A 20,592-nucleotide genomic window follows, 5' to 3' on the forward strand; every position below is an offset into this window, starting at 1 on the left:
TGAGTCAGGCCGGTCAGACCCTGTTCTGGATGAAAGTGCTGAGCCACGGGAGATAAACAACTTCCTCGGGCAGGCAGATGTTCCCTTTAGGGCCTCGAGCTCTCTAAGTAGAGAGCCCAGTCTTCTATTTTTGAGCTCATCCCACTCAGATAACTTTACAGGAAGGGAATATTACAGGGTTTTAGTTGTAAAGCGAGACTTGACGCTGACAATAACGGTCAGGCTATGCTGCGTAAGGGTGTACTATTCGGGAGAATCCCTGAAGTATGCAGATGATGGGGAAGGGAAGATGGCAAGTAACAAGGGAGGTAAAACTCTGTATAATGTAAGCCCCCCCCCAAATTACCTAAGGCAATTATGCTTTTACCTTCCAGGATAAATAGTGTTGCATGAAGTTATACAGCTTGTCTAGGTGGCCAGAGATCTGATAAGAATTATATAAAGACAAGTAAAGGCTCAGTGTGGAAGACAGGAAAGAACTGGCTTTTAAAGGAAAAATGTGTAGGGAGGAATACTAATTCAGTAAGTCGTTCAGGAGGCAAGGCAGAGGACCACAGGGTAAAAGTGCCACCGGTCCATGTCTGACCCTTTTCTGGCCCCCTTCCCTTCCCTGAGGAGGCAGATGAATAAATGCATAAAGCCTTTGTGAGAAGAGCTGAGTCCTTTGGAACGGTTCTGGGAAGAATCTAATTTATTTGGAGGGCAAGTGTCATCTCCAAGACAAGATCCATCAACTGAACCCAGCATTTCTTACAACTAGACACAGTGGCAGCCTTCCCTGGCCCTCGCTGTCTGGCTGCGTGAGGTGTCCCTCTTCTGTGTTCTGACAGCACCCTGGACACGCACTCAATGTAACAGTTCAATTGTTTTTTTAAGATTCTTATCCTCTATCTGCCTTCCCCATTAGACAGTGAACTTCTCAAGAACCCAGACATTGGGAGCATTTGTGTGGCTTTCAGATTTCAAGCAACTCTTATCAGGGATTCTAAGGCAGGCATACTTTCCCTTCTCTGGTGGGTCGTGTTTCATTTTCCGGTGTTCCATAGGCCAGCTGGCTCCTTTCCAGATTAGGTAATTCAACGGTTAGCCCCACAGCTGAACTCAGCTGCAAGTCCTCGTGGTGGGTCAGATCGTGTTGTAACACTGAGTCCCACTGGGTCCAGGGCTGGACTCCGCACGGATGCCCTCCACACAACGGCTCACTAGAGCGGGTTCCGTGCGGTCGCGCCGCTTCCATCCAGGAGCTTTTCAGACGGCGTTGTCAGCGGGGCTCCAGGGGAGCCTCAGCTGCTGCGTCAGTCATGCTCACGTGAGATGCTGAGGACAGGCACCGCTCAGAGACGGCGTTGGGGCCTGAGAGGGTTCAAGCAGCGTCCCTGCTCCCTGTCTTCAGGGGAGGGCCGGGTATGGGGGGCAGGGCAGCACAGCTATTGCAGATTCTGATTTATGTCCCAGGTGACCTGCTCAGATCCTAGATACGGAATCAGGAATTTTATTACGTTCCTTGTAGGCTCTAGATAGCACACCTAGTCCTAGATCTTGCCCGTTAAAAAACAAAACAAAACAAAAAACACCTCATTCTCTTTCTCCGAGTAGAACTTCTCAATTGCAACATTGCAATGGATTCTCTGAGTAAGAAATGTGTCTTCGCCAGATGTTTGGGTTATGATCTATTGACACCACTTCGGTAAAACTTCCGAAAGACACAGTTTCTTTTTCTAGAACAGCCTGTGTCAGTGCAGACACTATCAGTTTGAAAAAAAGAGAGAGCGATAAAGTCCACGGTGTCCCCGTGAGGCTCTGGCCTGTTGGGGCCGGTCATTATCTCCAAAGCAATGGGAGGACCTTCCTGGGGCTCCTCCTACCTGTGTTGCCAAGGCTCCGGGGACTAGAGACCGGCCGAGAGAAAGGTGCTGTTCTTTATTGCAGGAACACACAGAGATGGGACTTTGGAATGAAGAAATCATATTTGTTGAAACCTTTGCCCAGAGTTATAAATCCAGGTGACACGTGGCGGGGATGTTTCTCTGACTCTAGAACAAAGAACAAAGAGCATATGAGTGAGTCACACTGAGGGAAACACCGAAGATGCAGAAACCCTGGGAGAGTTAATAATGTCCCCCTGTCCCCTCCCCTCCAGGAGGGCCACCTGCCTTCCCTTCAGTTCCTCAAGTAGAGATTTCTCAGAGCATTTTGGCTCCAAATCTGGGATTTTTTATACAATAGAACTAATACCAAAACCGTCCCTAGAGATGCATTGTAATGACGATGAGTTCAGATCTTTCATGGAGTTGTAATCTTCAATGTGACCCACAACCTGGAAACCGAGTTTCACTTCGAGGCAGAGGTGAGGGAGTGACCTGCGATCCCATGTCACAAAGCCCCTCAGAAGCCCACCAGTGCCCACCACACCTGTGAGCTTCTCTCACACATTTATGGGATTCATAAATATAATACATTTTCGCTGAAGAAACACTTTCCAGGTATGGGGTGTCATAATCCCACCACAATGCACTTTGTTCAAGGTCTTTTGGGATTAAAAATAAAACATGTTAAATTTCACAGAATAAAAAGGGGAAGTATGGATTTCTTCATGTGATGTTTAAATCTAAAAATTTTTGCGACTCATTACATAAAACATCAAAGCACACTTGGACGGGGAGCTTATTCGAGAGGGTATATTACAATAGGGAAAACTCTAGCACCGAATTGGCCAAATCCTGCCACAGCCACTTGCAAGCGACAGGCCACAATCAGCGGAGGGATTCCAGAGGTGTGTGGTATTACCCCTGAGTTCTTATCACAGACACTGAAGTTCAGGCTATTGCATTTCGGGAAAAGCACCGTAGAGTGGGTGAAAACAGAGCGATGGTGGTGTGCAGGGCCGCGTGGATCTCGCGCTGATTGGGGTGCCAATAGCAGCCTCCAGCTGCCCTGCAGAGGTAAACACGCAGATCTCCGGAGGGTGGTTTTCAACGTTACGTGAAGTTTCCGAGGCTCAGAAGGAAGTTAAGTTGAGCGCAAGGATCAGCTAAACGCTAAGCTAGGTGCTGTCAGCCTTCACTCTGTATATTTGTTGAAACAATACCTGGTTCGTGGTGATCTTAAGTTGTTCTGTAACTCTGCAGACCACATGGGATATCTGAAGGCAAGTCTGCTTACGAATAATGGCTCCCTAGACCTGGGGCTAATGGGCACACCCTTGCCTTTTTCAGCTTGCTTTCCATTGCGTTCTTCCATGTCCACCTCAGATGTAATAGAAAAATGATTGGCACCCAAAGGGGACCGAGCCTGAGTGCCCAACCCTGCTCTGCACTCCCTGCTCTGCGGAGCCAAAGACTGAATCTCCCGCACAGGGAGGAAAGAGCAATCGCTGCTCCAGGTCAGAGTGTCGGCCTGTCCGGACAGCTGGGATTTGCTGCACTGACTGTCCCTCTAAACCCAGTTCTTCGCCTGTTGTTTACAGAGTAGGAGGTAAGGGCCACGGACAAAGGGACTTCAAAGGATGGGAAAGAAGAAAAAAAGGATGTAGGTGAGATGCCGTACTTTTGCTTTTTTTCTTTGATGATTTGCTTCCTTTTTGTTTGTTTAGTTTCAGACGCACGTGACACTAACTTACGACCACTTTTGTTTGCATAGCACATCACCTTAATGTTCCAGCAAGCATTTTGTTGATTGCTAGAATAATTTTTCCTTAATTTCAACATTCTCCTAAGAAGGTCTTTTAATTGCTTGGAATGCAGGCTATGGTTCCAAAAGTTTATTAGTTAGCTCTCTAAGAACAGTGAGGTGGGAAGTTCTGAATCTTTCTTCTGCACAGTGAGGGAACTAAAACACACGGATACGAAACCCACGAAGGGGACTGAACTAGTCTCACGTACAAGGTCACGGAAAGTTGTGCAGTTACAGTTCTGCAGGAGAGGGGAGGGACTGCTCAGCCTGAGTGAAATCACAGGGCATCAGAATAACAATGAAAAAGGGACAAAATAAAAATTAAAACATGCATACATATCTAAAATATCCAACAGTCGAAGCAAATTATCATGGAAATTTTAAAATATTTTGAACTAATGATAATACAGATATGACTTATCATAAGTTGTAAGATGTAATTCAAAGTCATTTTTGGAGATAGATGTATGGAAGTAGATACGTAAGAAGAAACATAAATAAATACTCCCCCCGGCCCCCGACTGCTAATCTAAGGCGAATAAATCGTTGACTAGTGGCAGCATCTAGGCACACACCCAGGCAACTGTATTTCCCCCCAGCTCTCTTTCAGCTTACTATCTGAAACCAGCTACCGTGTCCCTTTCTTATGCTCCAGCACTGACAACCCATAAAGGTTAGCTGTTAAAATTGTCCCCTTTAATTTCAGGCCAGAATGGCAACACCTTCACATCTCCCTGGGAAGCAGAGTAGAACCAAATCAACAGTGGTATAGACGCTATACTGCCCAAGATGTGCCTCAGGACATTGGGCCACCTCTGTCCTCTTGCCTGAGGGTATGAAATAGAACTAAGGATGGAAGCTGCATTCTCCAGAGACCAAGGATGAAGGGGTCAAGAAACAAGAGCCATCCCCAAACACTGAGCAACAGCTCTCTTGAATAAAACAAATCCATTTGGTAGAATATTTGTTCTAGAATTAGAGAACTCCAAGAAACTATGAAGTCATTCGTTTATTTCCTGCTTTCAGACAATTAACAAGGATTAATGGAATTACTTCCTGTGCCCACAGGCAGGTACTGGGAAGAAATTCAACCCAGAGCATTTTCAGGACTTGAATTATCTCAAAATATCCTTTGGTAATCTTTTCCAATGTTTTCCCAACATCAGCCACCAGTTAATACCTGAGTTAAATCCTTCCTGCTACTTACTAAGCCATTTCTTTTCTTTGACACCTTAAGAAATAATGGCACAATCATAATTGTTTGGGGGATCTCTTGTGGTGATTGAGGATCAGTCAGCCTGAGAAGATCAGTAGGGCCAGTTAGGAGTCTCCTGTATTGGACCCGAGGTCATAAACGCCAACACAAAAGTGCTGTCCAAGGAAATGGAGGGAAAGGAACAGAAGTGGAAATACGGCTTGGAGTCTCTTGATTTACACTACTGTCGCCTTACCTGTGTCACTGACAGTGTGGCTGAACTTCCCTCATGTTTCACCACCTGAAAACCGGAGTTGAATTAGATGATCTCTAATGGCTCTGGCATCTGTGACTGGAGAGAGGAAAAGTATCTGGAAGTAGGTCAAGCGTAGAGATAAGAGTGCATACCATCTCCTTTTTCTTTTCCATAAATCGAGTTCACCTGTGGATGCCTGATCCACAGAACCCTCAACTTGTCCCTCTCTTGAGGATCTGAGAAAGATGGCGATTGGAATTTTGTGATTGAATTACACGGATGGTAAAATGCTAAACGGAAAGTCTGTTCCACTGAGATCCTGAAGTTCCAAGGCCTCCTTGTTTAGATTTCCCTGGAACCCATACAATGCCCCATATTCTTCCATGAAGTTCTCCGTTCTCCTTTTGAAGTTAAACTAGCCTAACTTATTGCCCATGCTTTAAAACAAAAATGTTTTGACTAAACTATGCTAGACTAGACAATACTAATTTTCCAGCTGTCTTTGAGGAATGTGTTCCTCAGTGAAGTATTGCCCACTGCTCACTACACACACACACACACACACACACACACACCAGAAAGCCTGTTATTAGGATACCAAACTTTTGACTCACTTTTCAACAAAGCACATTTATCCAGAATAGTGTAAATGTTAAGCAACTAAATAACTCTCTCTCTCAACATTCTATATTTTTAAGGAAATATTTTTAGAATTTTAGATTATGATTATTGTTATAATCATTATTACTCAAAAAATTCCTTTAGGGTCTAAAATTTTTCTATATTGAAAGATAAGAAGGAAAACATCACCGTTGTCATTACTGATACATTCTCCTGAATAGAGAAAAATTACACAGTAGGAAGAACACAATTTTTGTAATCAAAGAGACCAGGTTCAAGATCATACTTCCTTATTTCAAACTATATTACAAAGCTACAGTAATCAAAAAGCATGGCATAAAAATAGGCACATAGATCAATGCAACATAACAGAGAACCAAGAAAAAAACACGCATATGTGGTCAATTAATTAACAACAAAGGAGCTGACAATATATAATGGGGAAACAATGGTATCTTCAATAAATGGTATTGTGAAAACTGGAGAGCTACATGCAAAAAAATATAACTGTATCCCTACCCTACATCACACATTAAAAATTAACTCAAAATGGATTAAAGATTTAAATTTAAGACCTGAAACAGTAAAAATCCTAGAAGAAAACATGGAGGTACACTGCTTGACATCAATCTTAGCAATGATCTTTGGATCTGACACCAAAGCAGAGGAAACAAAAGGAAAAATAAACATGTGGGACCATATACAACTAAAAAGCTTCTGCGGAGCAAAGAAACCAACCAACAATATCAAAAGGCAACCTATGGTTAGTGAAGTCAAGATTTTACTTCAGGCAGTTTGATTCCAGAGCCTGTGACTTTAGCACTCTGTCTGCTATAGGGAAATTAAACAGTTTAAAATTCGTATGTGAGTAGAGAACTAGATCGATGAAAGAGAATGAATAGTCTGGAAAGAGATCAGTACATATGAGGATTTTGTATACAATAGCAGTAGCGTTTCAAATCAATGGATTTTTCAATAAATGGTGTTAGCAAAAAAATGTGAAAGCTGGACCTTTCCCTACTCTTTATGTCAAAATACGTTACAGACAAGATCCAAGAACTAAATGTTTAAAAGAATGAAATCACACAGGCAGTAGAAGAAGACATGGAATAATTTTTTAGTAGGGAAGACGAAGAAAGAGACAAAATTTATATTGCTTATAAACCATCGATTCTTCTTCTGAGACTATATCCTGCTGATTGACTCATATGTGGCTACAGATATAAGTAGACTGGCTGTTTACTAGAACATCATTGTTTTTTGTTTATTTGTTTTGTTGTGTTTTAATTGCGTAAGATTGATGCAACCTAAATGTGCTTCATGGGGGTTGGTTCAGTAAATATGGTACATATAAGAGGTGTATATGTGTGTGTGTGTGTATATGTATATACACAATAGTACCAAGTGACACTATTCAAAAAAATAATGTAGTTGTGAATACGCTGATATGGAAACATCAAAACCAATATTTTGCCCAGTTTCAGAAGCTGTCCCCTTTTTCAATGATCAGCTCCCAAAGGAAGCAATGAGATAAAGGCCTTACAGTGAGACAGACCTATCAGGATTTTAAAAAGGGCTAGAGGTCACTTATCAAATTTGGTAACTATATGGGGATTATTAATGAGAGAAAATGTTGATGCAGCTTCTTTGGAGGGGAGGGAAATTTGATAATATCTGCCATTACTTACTGTGTGACGCTGAGCCTTATGTCCTCCCTGGCAAAATGGAGAGACCAATACTGACCTCCTGGTCTTGTTTCACAGATTAGGTGTCACACCATGCCCAGCACATAGTTAGTATTTAATAGATGTCGCCTGCCTTAGCTCAGGTTGCCATAACAAAATACCACAGACTGAGTGGCTTAAACAGAAATTTATTTCTCAGTTCTGGAGGCTGGGAAGTCCAAGATCAAGATGCCAGCAAGGCCTCTCATCTTGGCAACATCTCGCTGCATGATCGATCGCACACCTCTTCTTTGTGTGCCCAGAGAGAGTGTGCAAGCGAGCTCTCTGGTATCTCTTCTTATAAGGACGCTAATCCCATCATGGGGCCCCATCCTCAGGACCTCAGCTGATCCTAATCACCTTCAAAAGGCCCCACCTCCAAATACCATGACACTGTGGGTTAGGGGTTTCAACGTATGAACTTGGAGGGGGAGACAAACATTCTGTCCACAGTTCCGCCACATGCGTCAGCACCGTTTTAAAGAAGGAAAAGATATATTCTCAGACTGGTTTCAACTGAAACAGATGTTAAGAAATCTATTCCAGGATTTCACGTCTAAGCTGGGATTTCATTTTTAAGTTCGAGAGTATATTTCAGGGTTTTCTTCGTATGCCCTGAGGCAGGAATAGAATCATCCCACCAAGCACATAGCAGGTTTGCTATCCCTCTCAGAGGTATGGAAAGGAACTATTTTCTCCCTCTTCCGTTTCAAAAGCAATAAAGAGTTCAGGAAGGTGTGGTGAAGGGGGCACAAAGACAAGCGGGCTTTCGTTCCTGTAATGCTTAACTAAAATCTGCCGCCCGGTTCCTTGGCCAAGTATCCCGGAGGAGGAAGCACACCAGGAGTCTTTTGCATGGGGGCCTTCTTTCTGGCCTGCATTCAGTCACCTTAGTAATAATGAGAATTTTCTATCAGGATAATTTCCTGTAATTCCCAAATTCTAACTTTAAAACTTATGCTAAGCAAAAGCAGCCAGACACAAAAGAATACCCACTGTGTTTCCATTAATATAAAATTCTAAAACAGGCACATCTAATCTATAATGACAGAAGTCAGGGAAGTGGTTGCCCAAAGAGGGTGGGATTGCGTGGGAAGGGCCACCAGGGAACTTACTGAAGTAATGGAAATATTCTATAGCTTGATAGGGGTGAGAAATTATGCATTTGCCAGAACTCTCCAGACTGTGCATTTAAGACCCATTCATTTCACTGTAAATAACACTTCAGTTATTCTAAAAATGAATACATGCATTCATACCAAATTAAACATGATTATGAAAAATGTGTTTTTCCTTCAAAAGATCTGTTAGAAATCTAGATTCATGTCTGTATATAGTCTGCAGTAGCAGGCAGGAGGTAAGTGCGGAGCATCCTCCAGAACAAAGCCCTCCCCTCCAGGGAATAGATTTTTCCAGAGCCTCATCCCACCTGGGAGGTGTACCTTGCCCTGCCTCTCGGCGCCTCGAACTTTCAGTTCTTGCCTAAGGGGGAAGGGGCCTAAGAACCACTTGTGAAGGTCACATCCCCGGGACCCAGGCCCACTAAAACACTGAGATTTAACCATGAACTTACAGGACACATCCCTCCCCAACATCTCGCCACCACGCCCACAAGGCTCTGCCACGACGGTGGGTCACAGCCAGACTACCGAACAGACTCTTAGGAGCAGTGCTTTAAAAATCCTCAAGACAACAGGGGTGACAAAAACAGACACTACAGAAGTTTGACTCCTCCGGCACCTACAGCTACAACAAACGTTACACACAGCCCAAGTCCCAGCAGCCCGCACGGCCTCATTCATTGTAGTAGTTCGTTAACTTGCTAACCTTATCATACCTCCTTTACAGGACTTTTGATTGGCTAGATAGCAAAAGATGCCTAACCTCTCTAATACTTTTCACATTATATAAATGACTATCATTGCATCATTTTTATTTCTGCCTATCGTACTGCTCCTGTTTCAGCTGAAATCCTATAAGGAGGAAGGCTGTTTTACTTTCCACACCTTCATAGAGAGCTTAACTCAGTGTTGGGTGCTTACATTTCGCAAAGGAATATTTCTTTCCCTATATCCTCTTCACACCCGGGACTTGAGGAATGCCTGCTATGTCCACGCACTGTTTGAAGCGCATCACCTGTGTTAACTCATTTATTCCGATGAGATAAAACCATTGTATCCCCCTTTCATGTATGAGGCATAGCCAGGTTAGGTGACTTACCCAGCTGGTGGCAGAACCAGCGTCAGATCTGTGCACTTCATCTCCATGCCTCTCGAACACACAAGGGTAGCACCAGCCGCCTGCCTTGCCCTTGCACCCACTGGCCTCTTCTGCCTCCAAATGCTTGGTCTGAAGATTTAAACTCTGGTCTCAATACAAAGTGATCATGTAGAAAGATGTTGTGAGAGAACACGATTCCCAGGAGAGCAAAGAGCTTTGGCTTATCAAGGGCCTTTGTTTCACTTGATATCACAGGTCCTGGATTGGGAAACCAAAGTGTGGAGAGATTTTTGACCTGACTTTTGGAGAGAATGCTGTTCTCTTCCCAAAGCTTATTGAACATGAGATTGGAAGGTGAGTCCTGTCATTGCAACATCACCTATGCTCCTCCTACTGGTGGGGTTCTGTTTGATTTAACGTTAGGGAAGGCTTCCTGTATCAGTTTTTACACAGGAACTGGATTTAGGAGGCCACGGCTTCCTCCTAATTCCTTTCCAAGGCACAAACTGAGATGGTGAAACACATTTTAAAACTTGTTCCGGAAGAATTCGTAAACAGGGAACTTTCCACCATGTGAAACATGTACTTTGAGTCCGACTGCGTATACATGGTAGCAGGTGCAATAAAGATAATTCTAGAACTAACAAAGATTGTGATCCACATTCGGGGTTGCTGGGCCTTCTTCCTGCCCTTCCAGCCACCTGTTCCCCTGTTGTTCTTTGTCCCCATCCTTACTTTCCCACTTCTCCCCTCAACTCCTCTCTCTACCTGTCCTTTCCTTCCCACGTACCCACAGGACGGGGTTATTGTCACCTTTCCCCTCCTAGGTCATCCAGGAAAAGAACCTCACGTGAGCACATATACAAATACATATACATATGCACACAAGACATACTGTGTACATCATACTTTGATTTTTTTCATCCACATAGTCAGTTACTCATTCAACAGATTATTCAGTGTCAGTTCAGTCTTAACAGTCCTTACCCTACCTCCCCGTCCATACCTGTTTACACCTCTGGACAGGTACGTGTTTGTGTTTCCTCAAGGACATTGGATTTAGCTGGAGAGACCCACGATGGCAGAGATTGGGACATATTCTCGATAGCTTAGCATTCACTGATCACAATTCAGAGTCTGGTAACATCAGGCCTACAAATTATAGCCTTGGGGAAACCAGCTGTTTGGGAAAACAAGCAGAAACAAAAACCTTCCTGTCTAGTTGTTCTTGTCGACCTTTCTGGAACTCTCTGTGAGCTCTGGGGAAAGCCCAAGCTCAGGTAGGAACAAGTCTCCATCTCTCTCATTCTGTTTCTCTCTCTCTCTCTCTCTCTCTCTCTCTCTCTCTCTCTCTCTCTCCCCCTATGTGTCCACTGAAGAAGCCCTACAAGCTTCAGAATTTTTTTCCAATAACAACCCATCAAATAATGGCTCACAGAGTATCACAGATCTGATATCATAAATGAAGTATAATTATACCTTATAAAAGGCATGATTACTAGGTGTTACATAAGGTTTTGGCACAGAGATGGCCTAAAGCACAATGTCAAAAGCAGGACATGGCTTTTGACCGCGATTACTCCACCATTCTGCCGTCAGGTACTCACTGAGCCCCTCCTGGGCAGCCAGCATGGCACTAGGCATTGGGCGCATTCCTGGTCCCTTTGGCACTTACAGCCAGCTGGGGGAGGCTAGGCAGGAACAAATACGATGACAGCTGCAGCTTGATCAAGTGGGAAGAGCCCTTTGGAACCTTAAGACTGGTCATAGCTCTCAACGTCACCTCTGTCAGTTGTGAGACTCGGCACAGAACAGTTGTGAGGACTTGTTTTAGATGTTATGCAAATTATGTATGGATAAAAAACATGTCTATGGCTTTCAGAGAAGGATTCAAAACAGGGTAGGATTCCTTGTCAGGTTCAATATAACCCAATGAGAAAAGCCAGTGTTTTGCAAACAAACAGTCATCCACTGGTGGGTGGTTCAAGAAATCAATTGAATGGGTGGTGGCCAAAATTTTTTTGTGATGAAATGGAACAGAATGGGATATATCAGAGTATATCACAGGTAGCATGGGTATTTTTGTTTCAGCTGATAGTTCTCTCTCATATAACTACATATATTTTATATATAGCATATTTTATATATACACACACATAGATATTTATATATACTGTACAGTGATGGGAAAATAATTTCTTAATATGAGTCATTTTCCAACAGTTTGGACAGCCTGGGTTTTCTCTCCCTTAGATCATCCCCGTCCCTCGACATCGGCCAGTTACCGCACACAGTAGCTGTAAGCCAGCAAAGGGCAAGAGGCAGAGAGGAGACCAGCCCGAGACCTGCCGCAGTAGTGTTCTTCACACACTGTGCTTGAAGTGGACCTTTGCCGCCAGGACATTCCCACAGACACTTGACCTCTGCACTCAGGAGCCATCAGTGACACATGCTGCCTGCATGACTTGGTGAGGCTGCACTATCACGGCGGTGTTAAGGCAAGGGGTGGGGGGTCCTGTGCGACACCGCTGAAGGCTCTGAATCAGTGCCCCAGTCACGTCACAGGTCACAGGCCCCGTAGGAAATCTGCCTTGAATCATCCCTCGAAGCATGGATGGAGCCCATAACTGCGGGACCTCCTTCTCTGTCCCCACCTCCTATCACTCACTCACACACACACACACACACACACACACACAGCAACAATCCCCACCCTGAGGAAGATCTGGCTCTAAAACTAGGGCAGGAACCGAATTTGAAACTATGTCCTATATTCTGTCCATAGCTCAAATTTTCTGACGAGACAACTGGCTCTGGATCTGTGACTCAGGGCACTGATCCTCCGGCTCACTCCAGAGGTTTCTTGGAGACACAGGAGCAGTTAACAGCATTATTTAATGAAGGACAGTGATACTCTTATAATCTAACACCATGAACAAAAGACCCCAAACTGGAGTCTGCCTGAGAGCGGGGACCTCACTCATGACTTGCCCAGTGTGGCCAGGTTGGGGTGGTTGTGGCTTGCCTTCGATTGCCACCCACACCGAGCACTCCCCAGTGCCGCCCCGCCTTGCCGGTCTGATGGGATCCTTCTCTCCCGCAAGCACAGGCAAGAGGCAGTGGTGGGAGGACGGGGCGTCTGCTGGAGATGGCAGGCGCTAGAGCTCCGCATTTCCTGCCGGTGCCCTGGAGTGCCCTGTGGGTGATGGCAGCAACCTCAACCCCCAGTAAATTATTCCCCCGGAATCTCAACACTTCCTCCAGGCCCGTCACCGAGCTAGGAAGGTGAGAGACACAGGGACAAGTGAACCCGGTTCTCTAGTTGTCCCAGTGAGCACCTTAACTAAGGAGTTGTTGGGGCCATCGATGGGTGTCAGAGCCTTCACAAGCTCCTGAAGTTTGTGCAAACTTTACTGGACATTTGTAAGTTTTTAGAGTTGGAGAGCACTGGCTCTTAGCAGATCGTTAACAGGCAGGACTCTGTGGTCCCAAAATTTTAAAAATGATTAGTTTTCTCAACTAATTTTTATATAGTCTCATATTAAGAAGAGTAGCCCTGTAACCCTGGATTGTAAACATGGGGAAAAGCCATTTAAGTAAGCAAAGCTGGCTTCCAGCTGGCTTACTGCCCAGTACCTACCTAGCCAGCGGTCAGTTAGCAGATTCTAGTGATCAGAGAGTCACCGCCTCAGCGGGAATATGCGTCCTGCAGATCAGGTAGAAGTGCTTTAACCAAGTCTAAGGGCTGACCCTCATTTCCTGAAAATACAGTCACCGCACTCTACAATTTGGGCGGGTATTCCCGTGTCTGCCCTAGTGTAGTAGCAGGTTCAAAAACAAGGAAAGCGATGGTAGTCGACTTGTTGTGAAATGCAGCCAGTCCCACTGCTTCCGTCATCAGGGCGAAGACTGCCGTTTGCTCTCCAGAGAGCATGATGCTAGGTGAAATAAGCCCGGCAGTGAGGGACAAATACCGTATGATCTCACCTTTAGCTGGAACATAATCAACAGAAGAAAAAAAATCAAACAAAATATAACCAGAGACACTGAAGTTAAGAACAATCTAACAATAGCCAGAGGGGAGTGGGGAGGGGATAGTGGGGAGAGGGGTTTTCAGGAACTACTATAAAGGACACATGAACAAAATCAAGGGGGAGGGTGGAGGCGGGGGAGGGAGGTGGGTTTGGCTGGGATGGGGTGGAGGGGTGGGGAGAAAATGCAGACAACTGTCATTGAACAACAATAAAAATAAATAAATAAATAAATAAACAAACAAAAACCAAGCTTGTAAAAAAAACCAAAAAGTGCCGTTTGCCCCATGGCAGATTCTGTCACTACGATTGCCACTGTTGACAGTGTAGCGAGAAAGGCCTAGGCTGTCATACACCAGCTGGGCCAGGATGTTTCTCTTTGAGTTGACTTAATGGAATTCAGAGTCCCGTGGGGCTAATTATTACTTGATTGCATTGTGTATGTATACATTCTGATTTTTAAAAATTGAATCTAAGAAAATCAAAAATGTATTCTTTGAAACTGGGTAATTTCTCTTTGCTTTTGTTGTGGGAGAGGCATTTTATTTTCTTTATTGCTGAGGATCGGGGCGGGGGGCGGGCAGCGTTTCCATGCACAAATTGTCCTCTAAATTACTAAGTAACTTTTACACAATTGTGTAATCTAAATCTGGGTGTTTTTATCAAGATAAACTGTGACCTAACTTCACAGCTTGTAGCTTTCCTAACTTTAAAGAACTTTGATTCTCCATGCTATACACCTGCAACTAATACAAAATAATGTTTAATGCAAACCATAAAAGAAAAAAATTAAACCAGAGTGAGATATCGCCTCATAACCAAAAAGACAAGAGGTAAGTGCTGGCAAAGAGGTGGAAAAAGAGAACCCTTGTATACTATTGGTGGGAATGTAAATTGGTACAGGCACTGTGAAAAATAGTATGGAGTATTTTTCTCCTCGAGAAGTTAAAAATAGAACTATCATATGATCCAGCAATCCCAATTCTGGGTATGTATCCAAAGGAAATGAAATCAGTATCTCAAAGAGATACCTGCACTCCAGTGGTCATTGCAGCATTATTTACAGTAACCGAGGTATGGATACAACCTAAGTGTCTGTCAATGGATAAATGAATAAAGACTATACATTGTATACATGTATATATTTATTATAATATGTTACATAAATGTATATTTTTATAAATATTATATAAATGCATTAAGATTATATATTGTATATAGTGTGTGTGTATATATATATACACACACACACAACAGATAATTTAGAATATTATTCAGCCTTAAATGGAAAGAAACCCTGCCCTTCATGATAACTTGGTTGGGTCTGGAGGGCACTACATGCTAAGTGAAATAAACCAGGCAAATTCTTCATGTTATCACCTATATGCGAAATCTTTTTAAAAAACTGAACTCATAGAAACAGAAAGTAGAAAAGTAATTTCCAGGGGCTGGGAGGTGGGGGAAATTCAGGAAGAGGTTAGTAAAAGCATGTAAAATTTCAGTTATGAGACGAATTATTTCTGAGGATCTAATGTATAATAATATGGCAACTATTGTTGATGGCACTTGTAATTTGCTAAGAAAGGAGAACGTAAGTGTTCTTTAAAAAATAAAGGTAAGTATGTGAGGTGATGGCTATGTTAATTCAATGGGGGAGTCCTTTTGCAATGTACACATACAGCAAATGATCACATTGTACACTTTCAGCATCTTACTATTTCATTTGTCAATTATACCTCAATAAAACTGGGGATGGGGGGCGTTGATTCCATAGCTAAATTGAGTTTGCTTCTTTCTCCTTGTAGGAAACTACCTACTTATTTAGGGGAGTAAGTTTCTTACAGACACTTAATACTAGCAACATTAATTCTTTCACTTTTAAAGCAGTGGTCTGACAGTGAGTGAGAACTTTAGGAGGCAGACAATGTAAGTTGCCCTCGATTCATTCTTTCCGATACCCTAAATCAATAACTTCCCCCATCATAACTGGGTAATTACTCTGATGAAATACAAAAGGGTATGAAAAGTTCATAGTTAACTATACCGTGTAACTTCAGTCATGTAATGTTGATTGTGGAGGGCTGTATAAAAGTTGTATAAAATAAGCTCCGGTTGGCTGCTGAAATAATAGAAAATAATATCAAGCAGCTTTATCACCAGTAAAAATTTAACGTGACAATTTAAAAATATCCATTCAGTTTACAATGCTGCATTTCAAGTATGTATGTAGATGATCATGGGTAAGATGACTAGAATCGGCCCAGTGACATTTTCCAGGTGGCTCAGGTATATAAGAAATATACTCTCCCCTCCATAGCTTTATGCTCCATTGGTGTGAATCGATAGGTTCTTTGCTAAGGAAGTGAGCTTGTGGTCCATGTACCAGAACATTTATATTTGTGATTCTAAGCTACTTCATTTTTCTAAATCTCAAAGAATTTTACTGGAGTGAAAGTTATATCTCATTACTGAATCATAAAAGAGAATTAAAAAGTAGATTCTCTGTTTTTGCTCAGAGCAGAACAATGTCTTATGAAATGGAGAGCCAGAAAGAATTCCTTAGGATGCAAAGGAAGAACATTCTCCATGTTATCTGACCAGACGCACCATAGAAATTGCTAAAAAAAAAATCTATTGCACCAAGATAATGTGAATTTTCTTCCTTCTTTGTTTGCTAAATGTTTGAGATTTTGAATGAACTGTGTATGTGTGTGTGCAAACAGAACTTTTAAAACGTGAACTGCAAAGAATCTGCAAGAGAGGTTATCTTGTTAATCTTTTGTTTTCCAGATAAAAAGACATCTACTCTGTTAAAGTTCCCATGTCCCCGTCAAACCCACCTGTGCATCGAGGGAGCATTCCTGTTAACTCTGCACTTTGATTCCAAAGACACTCCTCCCGTGGAACGATAGAAACGACCTGGGAAGAAAAACAGTCTTGTTTGTCACATCTTCTGGGCAACTGAGATTTGGGGAGGGGATCAGTCGTGAATGATAGTTGAGACCTAGCAAGTTATGAATCTCCACCAATCAAGACAAGTGATTAAATATTTGCCACCAAAGGTAATGAAGATGGCTCCTTCCTACACTCAAGATTCTGAAGATGGGAAAGATTTGTTCAACAAATGTATTTATTTACTCATTCATTCATTCATTCAACAAATGTCATGTCTGAAATGTTTGTGGAACATCAAAGTGGAGGTGCTTTGTATGCCTGGCATTAAGATGACAAAAATTAAAAGGCGTGTCTTCTGCCTGTAAAATACCCAGAGGAATGGAGAGATAGGTAGCCCCATAGACAATTACAGTGCAAGATATCACTATAATGGAAATATATACAAAGCATACACATAGCATTAGGAGCACTAATTAAATCTGCTGGGGACATCGAGGAAGGTGACAAAGAGACTTTTAAGTTTGTCAAACTAATGAGAAGGGAGCCTTCCAGGCAGAGAAAAAGCCATCTTCCAGGACTCAGTCATGAGAAAGCTTAAAATATTCAGGGATATCGTGTGGCTGTAGCTAGGGTGCAAGGGGCTATTGCAAAAGTGCAGGGGACACGTGTCCAGATCAGTGGCAGGCGAGAAGGGGTACAAAAACAGGTAGAGACATTTAGAAAGAAGACTTGACTGGGTTTTGTCATTGACAGGGAGCCGAAGTAAAAGAGGGAACGAGAGGAAAATATTTCCTCCGGCATCCTCCCCAGAGAGAGCACAGGACTTGATGCAATGTTTACTTCTCTGTTTCTCCACCCAAAACCTTCACAGTATCTAAGCATTAATCCACCCTTTCTGATAAGGCCAAGGTCACTGGCTGCCTTGTCTCTTAAGCTAAGGGGATTGTTGGTCTGCAGGTACAAAGGAACCCACCGCTTCCTGGGATGAGTTTACTCTTCTAGGAGAAAAATAGCCCTGAAAGATCAAAAGTCAACAAGCTTTATCATTCTTTTTCCTGAGTTATTTTGTTTTTCTTGACAGGTTATCTTAATGTCCCAGGCCAGTCTGTATTTGTCTTCCCCTTGAAATGAATGCCACAGCATTTTATGGCTTTGTGGCCCGCAGAGCACACCGAAGGTGCCCAGCAGGGCACCCAGAGGCGCTCCGCAACCACAGCCTTCCCCTGCGGCAGTCACACAGCCAAACCCACCTGGGAAGCACTGGGACCCTGAGGGAGCCATACTGAAATCAGTGAGGCAGTTTCAAGGCCATTCGGACCATAGCCCATAGTCAGACAGTCAGTTAACAGAATCTTCTGGAAGCTTTTCAAAGCCCTTCTCAGGGAACACAGGAAATGTGGCTCTACCTCTCTACATACTGTAAGGAGAGTCTGAACTTCAGTTTGTAGTCCCCCTTCAGGGATTACGGACTTCCCCCAAAATTTATGTTGTAGCCAACCCCCGAAGCGATGGTATTTGGAGATAGGACCATTGGGGCTGATTAGGGTTAGACAAGTTCACAAGGGTGGAGCCCTCAAAATCAGATTAGTGCTGCTGTAAGAAGAGACACAGGGAGTTCTCTCCCTCTCCCCCATCCCCCACCCCCACTCCCAAACCATGAGGACACAGGAAGAAGGTGGCCTGGCCATCTGCAAGCCAGGACGACAGATCCCCGGGATGGCACCCTGAGCCCTCTGTCTGTGTTTCAGCATATTCTCCTGAGCAGGCTGCGCACAGGTTGAAGTCCCAAGCCACCTCAGAATGTGACTGTACTGGATAGAGGGTCTTTAGAGAAGTAATTAAGGTAAAACAAGGTCACCAAGGTGGGCTCCAATCCAATATAACTCGCGTCCTTATAAGAAGAGGATGTTAGGACACTCAGACGTGTACAGAGGGAAGACCGTGCGAAGACACAGCTGAGAAGACGCATGTCTACAAGCCAAGGAGAGAGGCCTCAGAAGGAAGCAGCACTCCCGCCCTCTACAGTTGTGGGGAAATAAACTGTTGTTGAAGCCACACAGTCTGAGGTACTCCGTGTGACAGCCCTAGGACACTAACGCACAGGCTACGTGGGGAGTCACTGTGGCATGTTCTACATGGGCCCATAACGCAACTCAAAAAATAAATCAGTTCAGTAATAATTTGCTACCCAAATGGTGGACATGATAAAGAAAATGTGGAGGAGGAGGAGCAGCAGGATAGACAACCTTAATAAAGTGGAGCTCAGGGCTGAGGTTTGGTGACAGGCGCAAGGGAGTGAGTGCACTGAGAGGGACGGAGAGCAAGACTGAGGGGGAGAGGAGTGACGTGAGAAGATAGGAGATGGGGGAAGTCACATGCAAAGCTGTCTCCCCATGGAAGAACTTTAGGGAGGGAAGACCTTTACAGAGGGGTGAAAGAAGGGCAGCGGCTGATCTGCCCCAAAGATGGGGATCCCGTCACCAGTGGGAAGGGCAGAAGCTGCTTGAGTTATGAGTCTCCCAACCTCTCTATCCCCCTCCTCTCTGGAAGGGTCCAGCTTCTCTGAGCATTAAGGGAGAAATAGCTCATCTGCCCTCTAACAAGGAGACACAGCTCTGTTACTAATGAAGTGGGAATGAAGTAATTCTCTGGATAATACAGACATCCATCATCATTTTCGCATAAAATGTCCAGGTAAAAAAAGGTCTATGAGTCAAAAAGAATAGATTGATTTGAATTAATCGCCTCAATTTACCATTTTATATTGGACTTGTCCAAATCAAGTTACATAAATGGCCTTTAGCTATGCTTATGGGTCAGCAGTGACAAAGAAGGCTGCCAGCCAGTGTTCTGCCAAGAGACTCCAGTCCCAAGACCCGGTCTGGAACGAGAGGTCAGACACCACTTCCTATTGACACATCCTTGGAGATATTTTTCTGGGTGTGATGCAGTGTATTCATCCAGTAGGATTAACCACGCAAAGACCATTACAGGGTAAGTACGGAAGCTGAGCTGTCTGAGCCAGCTTCTTTTTTACCTACTTGGGGAGAATGCATGCAGGCATTTAGAAGGGGAAAATGACAATAAACAGCACATTCATTAAGGACTCATCCAGGAGCAACAACCACAGGGGTCTCAGCACATCCATGTCTTTTCCCCAATCACGTTTCATCAGAAATCTGGATATTATCAAAGGCATACCCTAGCCAATGCCACTAAGCCACCTACCTCCTTCGCAGGTAGCGGTATTTCTATGGCATCTTCATGTCGTCCCTCTGCGTGTCCTCTCTGGGAGCCAGCTGAGGCTCAGAACCCCCATGCCTTATTTCTCTAAAAACAGCCAAATTCAGAGAAGTGCATTTCCTAATGCTCTCACCGAGACTCAGGGTGGTGGAGTGCGAACTGTCTGGAATGTGATCAGAACACCTGAGTTTGAGCTCTAGCTCAGTTGGTTATTATGCCGGGTGATCCTGAAAGGCACTTAACTCCAGAGAGCCTTGGTTGCCTCGCCTGTGACATAACATAAAACTCACAGGGTTATTAGAAGAATTAAAATAAATAATGAATGCCAAAGCCCTAAAAACCTTAAAGCAATGTGCACTTGCAGCTCTCATTAATAAAACACTGGCTTATTTCCCCAGATAGAGGGAAACGTGTGTGCGTGTCTGTGTGTGCCCAGAGTCACTGAAATGCAACCTGATGGTGTTTATTTGATGCTGCTACACATCCATAATCATCCTTCTAGGTACCTGTCCTTGCCTACTGAAGACAGCAGGATCAGATGAGTTATGCAGAATTTATCTCTGGCTTCCTTATTGGTAGGGATTGGGGTTCAGATACGTATTTTTTTGCAGGATTTGTCGTTAGAATATTAAGTGAGGTAATTATGAAAGTTAGCTATCACAATGATTGGCACATTTTTAGCGGTCAATAAATATCAGGTTTTTGATAAATATTTGCAGTGATGTGACTGCTGTT

The 20,592-nt window shown here is 43.6% G+C and overlaps 1 long non-coding RNA gene across 1 annotated transcript; it reads right to left on the reverse strand.

Annotated features, from left to right (window-relative positions):
• Window positions 1-179: 179 nt before the first annotated feature.
• LOC123478999 (uncharacterized) lies at window positions 180-13,678 on the reverse strand. The gene is made up of 4 exons (XR_006654447.3): window positions 13,329-13,678; window positions 9,689-9,946; window positions 5,124-5,219; window positions 180-2,033 (listed from the first exon to the last, which is right to left on the reverse strand). It is a non-coding gene; the product is annotated as an uncharacterized lncRNA (long non-coding RNA).
• Window positions 13,679-20,592: the final 6,914 nt, after the last annotated feature.

Source organism: Desmodus rotundus, chromosome 5, assembly GCF_022682495.2.
Source record: "Desmodus rotundus isolate HL8 chromosome 5, HLdesRot8A.1, whole genome shotgun sequence".
Lineage (NCBI taxonomy): Eukaryota > Metazoa > Chordata > Mammalia > Chiroptera > Phyllostomidae > Desmodus > Desmodus rotundus.